Genomic DNA, 11,070 nt, shown 5'->3' on the forward strand with positions numbered 1-11,070 from the left:
AAAAAACTCATGAGTGCATGCACGTGCACATGCCTTAGAGGGAACAGTGGTTGTGACAGTCTGAAAGTTCTGCAGGTAAAGCTTTTCCCACCTATTATGGCTGTCTTAGGGGAAACTGCACTGGTTTAATAACAACCTGCTGGCTTGTGTCTTTATAATAGGGGTTGTAAACCATGTTGGAAATTCCACAGGTGAAGCCTTCCCCACTCTTTATGGCTGCCCTGGGGAAAGCTACACTACAGTCCATAAGTTAACAACTTGCTAACTTGTGTCTTTATAATAAACAGTGTGACAGATGGAAATTCAACAAGCAAGGCCTTCCTCCTCCTGTTCCACATACTTAGTTATGGGAAAGTGCTCTTGGTTTAATACTTTGTTGAGATACTTATGCAATAGAGGAATCCAGTGGATACAGCTCTTCTTCAATATGGCTATTTATTTTATTTATTTATTTATTTATTTATTTATTTATTTATTTAAAATAGTTATACCCCATCCCTCCAGTGCACTACTGCTCAGGGGTGGGGTGGGGTGGCTCACAACAATAAGATAGCCCACAAGATACAATAAAAGTAATAAAATTAACTAAATTAAACAAAAAAAAGTTGTGAGATTAAAAACCACAATCATTATTAGGCTCAAATTAAAAATGAAAATTATAAAAAGCTAAAGAACCTACCAGATATAACCAAAAAAAAAAAATGCAGTGATGGGGAAAATTTCACTGGTTTAATAATCACGTGCTGCTTTGTGTTTATAATAGGGTTTTCAGTGCAATCCTAAGCATGCTTAAGCATAAGTTGCACTGAGTTCAACAAGAAAGGCGCGTCATAGGTAAGTCACACTGAGTTCAGTGGGGCTTACTCTCTAGTAAGTGTATTTGCAGTCCAAGATTGCAATCTTAACCACCCTTACTAGGGAGTAAACCTCACCGAACTCAGTGGGATGTACTTCTGCTTAGGCATGGTTAGAATTGTGCTGTAAATTCTCACTTTTCATGTCCATGCTAAAGGCAGAGGATTGTCACTATCAGCTTTCTGATGTGATAGCCGTGAGCTGTGCTGTCAGAGGCTGCATTCGCCTTGAAGATATCAAAACTATGCAACGCCTTAGCTTATGGGAGTGATAGGCCAGATGGTGGTGAATGAAAGATATATTTTTTTGAAACTTAAAATTTGTTACTTTAAAATGTGTGTTTTAGCCTGGTCTTTTAAATTTTTAATCAATTTTATTGTTGTTTTATATTGTTTCTATTTTATTGATGTTGTGAGCTGCCCCAAGCAGTAGTGTACTGGAGGGGTGGGGTATAAATATTCTAAATAAATAAGCCATAGACCATCATGTTTAAGTTGAGATGTGTCACCATAATGACATATCCAGAGAAAGCTGGAGGTTTTTCCCTTTTGTGGTGTATTTATTTATTGGAGGATTTTCCTTTTGTGGTGTATTTATTGTTTTTTTAAAAAAGTTCTCAAACTAGTTTACATAGCATGAGAAAAGGATTCCTTGCCCCCAAATGGCTCACTGTCTAAAAAGAAAGAACGTAGGAATCTGCCTTATACTGAGTCAGGCCATTGGTCTATCTAGCACAATATTGTCTACATTGACTGTCATAAGCTCGCCAAAGTTTCAGGCAGGAGTATTTTCCCAGCCCTACCTGGGAGCCTTGTAGACAACTAAAGCAGGATGTACAAAATATGTTGCTTCTTACCTTGTTCTTGAAGATTTCTAACTTCGTTTTCCTCAAGGGTGGAGAAAATCTACAGAAATGGGTGTCTCTTTTCTTATTTTAACGCAGAAATGAATATGGGAAATCTGACAGCACAGCTTTTTAAAGGGAAGCAATAGGCTCAGAATGTAGGAAGGACACAAACTAGAGAGTACAGTGGTAAATCAGAAAACAACTGCTGAAAGCACACAACTGTAAAAAAAAAACACCAAATGTAATAGGTGTAAAACTGCATATTTTATATGTTATTTGATTGTCTACTGACATAATATAGAAGAAAATTATTCTCAGGTGCAATATCCACAAGTGTTCACTGACAAACAGTAATTACCCATAGTAATATGCACAATCTAAGAAGGAATTATCACAATTGTGACTGCCAAGGAACACTATAAGCCATACAAAATACTCTGGGAAGGTATTCTTTCTGGTATTCCTCCCATTTTGATAAACCTCTTCTTGTAATTAGAGCAGAGGCTGTAGCTCCATCCATAATTCCAAGGCTGAATTGGTCTCTTCATTTATGAGAGTACCATTTATACAGTTTGCCATAAACCAGATTCTAGTATACAGATGGGAACTTCATGACTCTTCCAACAGCAGCTGAGCAATATTTTCTATTTAAAATACGGTGTTTTGCACACATAATGTTTAGATGTTTTTAAAATGGTTATCTTTCAAAATGTTGGCGAACATGAGCATGCCGCAGGTGGGAAATGCTCTGGAAACACAATAAGGACCATCAGAATCACAATTTTGTCACATGGTTATATCACGTCTATCCACATTTACTCAGGAAAACAATCCCACATGTTTTAGTGGGCACTTTCCTCCTAGAGCTCTTAAGAAGGTACCCCCTCTCTTAAAGGGCCCTCCCAGCTCTGAGAAAAGTGCAGTACTATGCAGAAGTCAGCACCGTGGGAAATGGCTATTACACTGCAGGGTTGGGGTTGTTTTTTTTGCCAAAGTGGCCCCCGCTTGAAATTTTGCCAAAGTGGCCCCTGCTTGAAATTTGCCCCACTTTGATAGTTGTGTCCAGGAATTCTTTCCAACAAATGGGGCAAACCTACTTACACCCCGGACCTAGAGATTATCCGCAAAAGTTTACCACTGTGTTAGTACTTGCACCAATGAAAGAGAGCCAGGTCCCCATACCTCCTGCTCAGTTTCCTCTAGGGACTTGCAGGACATGGCTTTCAGCACTGAATACTATGTTTTGGAGTTAATTTTTATATTCTGTAGTGACATGCCTGCAGCACTGCATCAGTATGAAAGGCAGATAAACTTCTTTTGACAGGGACAGGACTTTTAGAGCAGTGATCTTCACTATTTTTAATCCCCTTTTTCTCTCTCCCCCCAGGATTGGAAAGAGTGCTTGACGTTGGAGGTGTTTTTGCTCATTTCCCCCTATAGCATTCTTTGTGCAGTAAAGGGCTAGGAGCATTTAACCTCAATAAATAATCAAATATGCAAAATAAATGTGGCAGAACACATACACAGGTGAACAATGAAAGGAGCTTTTATTAAGTGTTTACTTTGTTTAACGACAAGCACCAGAAAAATGGGTAAAATTTGCTAAAGCAATTTTTCCACTCAAATTCCTGGACATTTTGCATCCCGGATGTTTCCTGCATCCTGGACTGGACGTCTGATTGTTGGATTGTCCAGGCCAATCCTGTGGCAATCCCTACAGCGATATAATTCTGATATAATTTACATAAAATGGACATGGTGGGTGCTGAGATTCAGTTGAAGGACAGGGTGTACTTTCTCTGTTTGTTACCTGCGGCCTTTGCTTCAGTATCCTACTTACTTTGCTTCCGTATCCACAAAGTGCAAAGTGGGGAGGCAGAGACTTGTAATTTCACATACTGGTTGCATTTGGAGTCATTGGATCCTTTCAGCAGGAGATACTGGGGACTGATCTTGGCCCTTTTGGCATTCTCAGCATGTGAACATAAGTGCCTTGCTGGATTAGGCCCAAGTCCTATCTAGTCCAGCACCCTGTTTCACACAGTGGCCCACCAGAGGCCTTGGAAAGCCACACAACCAGGAGATGGAAGCATACCCCCTCTCATGGCATTGCTCCCCTGCAACTGGTATTTGGAGGCATCCTGCCTCTGAACTTAGAGGTAGCCTATCGCCATCAGGATTAGTAGCCATTGACAGACTTGTCCTCAATGAATTTGTCTTAAGCTTCACTTAAAGCCATCTAAGCTAGTGGCCATCACCACATCCCATGGCAGAGAATTCCATAGGTTAATTATGTGCTGTGTGAAAAAGTTCTTCCTTTTGCCAGTCCTAAATGTCCTGGCAATCAGTTTCATAGGATGGCCCCTGGTTCTAGTGTTGTGAGAGGGAGAAGAGTGTCTCCCCATCCACTCGCTCCACACCATGCATAGTTTTATAAACTTCTATCATCATGTGTCCCCTTGATTGCCTTTAGGTTCTCTCAGTGGTGCATTCATTGCTGTCGTAATTGAGTCCATCCAGCTTGCTACTGGTCATCCTCTCCTTCTCGTTCCTTCACCGTTTCCCAGCATTATGGACTTCTCAAGGGAGCTGGGTCTTTGCATAATGTGTCCAAAGTATGATAGCTTGAGCCTCATCATTTGTGCCTCGAGTGAAAATTCTGGATAGATTTGTTCTATGATCCATTTGCTTGTTTTCCTGGTTGTCAAACTCAAAAGCCCCAAATGTTGTAGCCTTGCCTCATAAGGAAGGTGCTCTAGGCCCCTGATCATCTTGGTTGCCCTCTTCTGCACCTTTTCCAGTTCTATGTGCCCTAAGAGCTGGTATGTTCCTCCCATCAGGATTATAGGACTGGGACATTCACTGTACCCAAAACAACAGACAGCAGCATGCTGGCATCCGGCTAAGTCTTTCCAATGTGCTCAGGAGAGCCTCTTGAACCTAGGGTTGTCTGGTTGACAAAATCCCATGCCAACTGAGCAAAGAGGCACCTTTTAAAAGTGGCAATTCTCTTTATTTAGCAGAGGGAGAGCAACTGGCCCTATCCAGCCCCAGAACAGTATCCCTCCAGTGGCTGTTGGCGGTGTCTTTTTTTTAAGATTGTGAGCCCTTTGGGGACAGGGGAGCCATTTTTAAAAAATATATTTATTTTTATTTCTCTATGTAAACCGCTTTGGGAACTTTTGTTGAAAAGGAGATATAAATATTGGCAGTATTGTATCTGCTTTGAGAAATGGGCACCAGTGAGAGAGCTTGCTCTCTTGTAGTTTGTGGTGCAGAGCAGGGGCATAGCTAGGGGAGAGGGGGCCCGTGTTCGCCCCGCACCCTGGCAGCCCCTCAGCGTGAGGGAGATTAAAAAATAGGGAGGGGTGGAGCTGGGGGGCTCTCAGGAGCTGGAGAGCCTGGGTTCTTCAAACCCATCCACTCAGTTATAGCTACACCCCTGGTTCTCAGGAGTTCTCAGTGGATTCCATACTACCAGCTGACTGCAGAACCCGAGCGTAAAATGTAACTCCCTCTCTCAATTTCTGATATTTGCCCTTAGTTGACAGATTGACAGGATTGGGCCCTGAGCTACAATGCGTTAAGACTGTTGTGCTTTTTGTTGACATGCTTTAAAATATGATCCTTTTTCTTTTCTTTTTGACACCATCTGAGTACATTTGAAAAATGACAGGCCTATTTAAAGAGCACATTTTCTTCCTATGCTAAAAAGCTTCCACCTACTTTCAAAAGGCCACAGGCTACTACTAAGCATTAGCTGCAATGCCAGGGACCTATTTGTCTTAACTAATGATATTTCCACCCAATTTTATTCTACCCACCCACCCCCCGCCACAAAAAAAAAAAAAAAAGAAAAAAAAAGAGTGAGCTGCAAACTTCAAAGCAACCAGCATCTAGGAAACCAAGGTAATATGTGGGCAGCTGATCTATAGGCTAAGCTATACCATTTGTCAGCAACACTGGCTCTTACTCCATTCCCGGGACTAATTCAAAGTGCTGGTTTTAACTTTTAAAGTCCTGACTTGGGGCCAGATTACCTAAGAGACCACCTTACCCCATATGTCCTGACTCGGACATCAAGATCTTCTTCGGAGGTCCTGCTCCGAGTGCCCCTGCCAAATGAAGAGGGGGGGCTACTAGGAAGAGGACCTCTTCAGTGGTAGCACCCCATGTATGGAATAGCCACCCCAGTGAGGTTCTCCTGATGTCGTCACTTTGTTCTTTTAGACGCCTTTCTGTTCACTCATGCTTCCTAAATTTGATTTTTAAAGATTTTAAAATGTATTATACTGTATTTTGTACTTTAGGAACATAGGGAGATAGGAAGCTGCCATATACTGAGTCACACCATTGGTCTATCTAGCTCAGCATTGTCTTCACAGACTGGCAGCGGCTTATCCAAGGTTCCAGGTAGGAATCGCAGCCGTATCTTGGAGATGCCGGGGAGGGAACTTGGAACCTTCTGTTCTTCCCAGAGCGGCTCCATCCCCTGAGGGGAATATCTTGCAGTGCTCACACTTCTAGTCTCCCATTCAAATGCAACCAGGGTGGACCCTGCTTAGCTAAGGGGACAAGTCATGCTTGCTACCACAAGACCAGCTCTCATCCTTTCTATTTTTTATTGTAATTTATTGGCATCCTCACTTCCTTTCTATTCAATTGTGCAGCCCCTGGGACATGCAACCCTCTTCTAGTGAAGAACAGCTACCATAATCCCAATAGTCACCATATGAAATTGATTAGCTGAGCAACTCGGATGTGAGTCAGAGTAGCTGAGCAACTCTGACTTGCATACCATGGGATGTGGTGATGGCCACTAGTTTGGATGGTTTTCAAAGGGCTTAGACAAATTCATTCTAGGACCAACGAACAGAAGTACTTTTTCACACAACACATAATCAACTTGTGGAATTCTCTGCCATGAGATGTGATGACAGCCAACAACCTGGATGGCTTTAAGAGGGGTTTGGATAACTTCATGGAGGAGAGGTCTATCATCGGCTACTAGTTGGAGGGCTACAGGCCACCTCCAGCCTCAGAGGCAGGATGCCCCTGCGTACCAGTTGCAGGGGAGTAACAGCAGGAGAGAGGGCATGCCTTCAACTCCTGCCTGTGGCTTCCAGTGGCATCTGGTGGGCCATTGTGTGAAACAGGATGCTGGACTAGATGGGCCTTGGGCCTGATCCAGCAGGGCTGTTATCTTTCAGTCTGGGATTGGTCTGTAGTGTTTGAATCTGAGGCCCAGTCTTTGCTTAGTAACCCTCTTTATGCAGAGAAGTTGAAACTAAGTTCTATCAGACCTTAGACCTTGACAGGTCTATCAATGGCTACTAGTCTTCAATACTAGTTGCGGGGAGCAACAGCAGGAGAGACGGTGTGCCCTCACCTCTTGCCTATGGGCTTCCCAGAAACATCTGGTGGGCCACTGTATGAAACAGGATTCTGGACTAGATAGGTCTTGGACCTGATCTAGCAGGGCTGTTCTTATATTCTTATGTTGTTAGCAATGGAGAAGGCAGCAAAGCCTCATACAGAATCACCTAATGACAATATTCTCTCACTGACCACATGGAATACAGTGGCACAGGGCCCCCAAAAGCGTGCATTATTCTTTTATTAAGTTTTCTTACTAAATTTGAAGTGAAGGTGATGATCTTCAGTAGATGAAGACTGTCATCAGAAAAATATCTCAGCGTGGCTTTTGATCGGGTCTTTTGATATCTTTGGGTTTTGAGAGGGCCAAGGAAACAGTTAAACCATGAATTTTGGAACTCCAAAGTGATTTAAGCAAGTTGCTTAAAGCCTATGGGGCCCTTGGGCAGATCCCCAACTTTCAGCTAGCACCATATCTGGGTACACTGATTGTGCCCAGATATCAGTGGGCCTTCTCTAGGGTCCATTTCAATGCCATCCCGTCAGCCCTATTAGAAGGCAGATACAAAAATATCCCTGTTCAGCAACGTTTTTGTCCATGTGGATCAGGACAGATTGAATCAGTTGGATACATGTTCTACTGTACTGTGCTTTTGGTGATTTTATTTATTTATTTGCTTATTTTGCATTTATATACCGCTTTTCAGGCAAACCTCCCATAGCGGTTTACAAAAAACTTAAATAAATAACAATAACAAGCCACACGTTTACATGGGTCTTGGTCTCACTTCTTTCTTCTCTCCTTCCCTCAGAGCAAGATGGTCCCTGGCCGCTCTGTGGTGGCAGTTGGGGATGGAGGGGAACCATAAACTAATTTCACCCATGATAAAGGATCTTCCAGGTTGACCTGATGAATTTTACACTTGGTTTCTTTTAGCAGATAAAGATAAGATCTTAAACCTGAGATTTGCCCTGCTTCCAGTCCCTGGTCTCACAGAGATCTGTAGTACTAGGGCCCATGGAAGGGCTTTCTCTGTTGCTGCCCCTTCACTCTTGAACTCCCTTCTCCCCAGATTCGGTCTGCCTCCTCTCTTTCAGCCTTTAAAACCTTATTGAAGACATTTCTTTTCTGCCAGGCATTTGCCCTTTAATTTAAAAATAAAATAAAATACATCTTGGATGCTTTTCTTGTTTTGTACACCACCTTGAGTCTGTGGTTTGGGCAGTATATTAAATCTCTTAACAAACAAACAAACAAACAAACAAACAAAATTTCTTATAATGTAGCCACATTTTGTATTTTAGCCTCTAGATCACACCAGTCACTGGTAGCTCTCCCCTAAAGGGGAAATACTTTGGGAAAATGTTGAATTCCTCAGGCAACTGTATTTACCGCAGGTTGTTGTTGTTGTTTTTAAACTGTATGTATTATATACTGGTCAATGACCGCAATAAAGATTTGATTGACTATCCGGACAGAGGAGAAGAAGTCCTTCATAAGTTATATTGCATTCATAGCCACAAGATGTGGTAGTGACCACTGACTTTCAGGGCTTTATTTTAGCCAAGACAGCTAAGTTGAACCTCCATGTTCAGATGCAGTATACCTCTGAATTCCAGTACAACAGATATTATTATATTTTAGCCATCAAGATTAGTCAAGGAAGTGGCAGACTTCTTTCTCCTTCCTTCCTTCCTTCTTCCTTCCTTCCCTCCCTCCCTCCTCTTCCTGATCTTTGCCTCTAGCATGCATTGCAGCTAATTATTTAATCTCCTCCTGCCAGAGAAGACCAGGTTCCCTCTCTCTGGCAGTGCCGGTGCACCTCGGCTTCAGCAGTTCTTTGTGAAAGAGGCTTCTTCTGTTATGAACCTTTCCTACCGATGGTCTTTCATGGCAGCCGGGCAGCAGCCATCAAGGTAAAGTCCTTTAGGAGTGGGCAGCCTCTGTTGTGCTGGGTGGAGACGAAGCAGAGCCAGACATGAAATTGGCAGCGGCAGTGTTGGGAGGTCAAGCAGGGATTTAGTCCCACCATCTGCTCCTGATCGGCTTGCTGTTGGATCACAGTGGCTGAAGATGCCCATTCTGGCAGCGGAGAGGGGCTCTTTAGGCCAATGAGGCAAAGAGTGAAATGCCAGCCAAGAGGGGTGAGGAGGGTGGGACAGCATCCCTTCCAACAGTACATGGGTGAAAAAATAAAAACCTGCTTGTCATACCAGTCCATGGCAGGAGGAGCTGGTCTTGCGGAAGTGAGCATGAATTGTCCCCTTTGCTAAATAGGATCTGCCCCGATTTGTATTTGGATGGGTGACTACATGTGGGTGCTATCTGCTGTAAAATATTCCCCTTAGGGGATGGGGCCCATGGTTCAGTGAGAGAGCATTTGCTCTGCATGCAGAAGGTCCCAGGTTCAATCCACAACATCTCCAGGTAGGGTTGGGAAAGACTTGGAGAGCTGCTGCCAGTCAGTGAAGACAATACTGGGCTAGATGTTCTCATTTGAAAGAATAGTGCGTGACAGAGATGCACACGAGCCATTGGTGCGGCTGCTGGTGGGGCAGAGAGTGGTTCCCTTAAAAAGCAGGTAAAGTTGCACCGTCGAGTCAGTGTCAAGTCGGTGTTGACTACAGAGCCATGTGGTTTTCGGCCTTTGGAGGCCCCCCTCTCCTGCGAATTAAGCATAATTATGATCCGCTGGGCAACCAAACCTGGGACAGACTACAGAGGATTTGGGGGCCCCCAGGGGCTGTGGAGGCCCTGGACTTCAGCCCCGAAGTCCAGGGGTAAGAGCACCTCTGCTTCCGCATGGCATCAGCACGCACATGGCCAGCATCTGAGCTGGTCTGGCTCTTCCCAGAGTAGGCGCCGAACCAGCTCATGAATATCCCTACTGCTTGAGCATCTTCGACGCCCCTTGTTTTTGTTATAAGAGAGCACCTTCTTCTTCATGAACCTGGCTAAAGAATGAGAAATATAACCGGCCCGCAGGATGTTAGCAATAGTACAACACAAGCAAGGCCTGCACCGAAATGAAGCAAGGTATCTCCAGATCCCAAGAGACCCCCTGCTAACTTGGCAAAGAGTTTTAATGTGGTGATTCTCTTTATTTAGCAGGGGGAGAGTAATTTGCCCTAGCCACCCCCAGCACAGTACTTCCAGTGACTGTTGCTGGTGTCTATCTTAAGTTTCTTTTTAGATTGTGAGCCCTTTGGGGACAGGGTTCCATTTTGTTCATCTTATTAATTTGTTATTTCTCTGTGTACCGCCCTGAGTCATTTTTGGAAGGGCGGTATAGAAATCAGATAAATAAATAAAATAAAATAAAATAAGAGAAGCACTCTCATTTAGAGCTTTAGACAACCAGAAGCAGAAGCTTTGTAGTGATGATATTCAGGACTCTCAGAAGGAGGCATGGACCTGGCTTCATGCTGCGGAGTATCTGAAGAGGACTCTGCTTTGCAGCAGATTTGCAAGATGTTTAATTGGGGGGATTAAATTGCCAGTTCATGTAGCCGTCGGCTCCTCCCCACACTCCTGGCAGATCTTTTTCCTGTGCGTTTCCACCTACTTGCTCCGGGTTTTTCCTCCAACCAATCACAAATCACACCACAGAGGAAGAGGCAAGAAAGTGGTGTTGTTTTCCCCCCAGTTTGACAGCTAAGAGCAGAAGGACTGCATGACGAGTTGCCAGCTGGATCAAACAGCAGGACGCTTAACCCTTGCCTTTGTGCGTGACTGTCTTCATCACCTAATGTTCCCCCCCCCACCCCCTAATGGAATCAGCTCAGACAAAAGGGCTCAGGTTACATCACATTCTGCATATCTAAAGCCTATGGAAGACATAGGAAGACACACATTTTGCAGTTCGTTCTTGTGTTTAACTCAGGAATTTCTCCCCCCGCCATCCCTTCTGGACCCCCTCCTCAGAGTATCACCAATCTGCAACACCACCTCCGCCACCCAGCCCACCCCCCGCCCCGCCGCGCTTGCAATT

Source organism: Hemicordylus capensis, chromosome 7, assembly GCF_027244095.1.
Source record: "Hemicordylus capensis ecotype Gifberg chromosome 7, rHemCap1.1.pri, whole genome shotgun sequence".
In the NCBI taxonomy this organism is placed as follows: Eukaryota; Metazoa; Chordata; class Lepidosauria; order Squamata; family Cordylidae; genus Hemicordylus; species Hemicordylus capensis.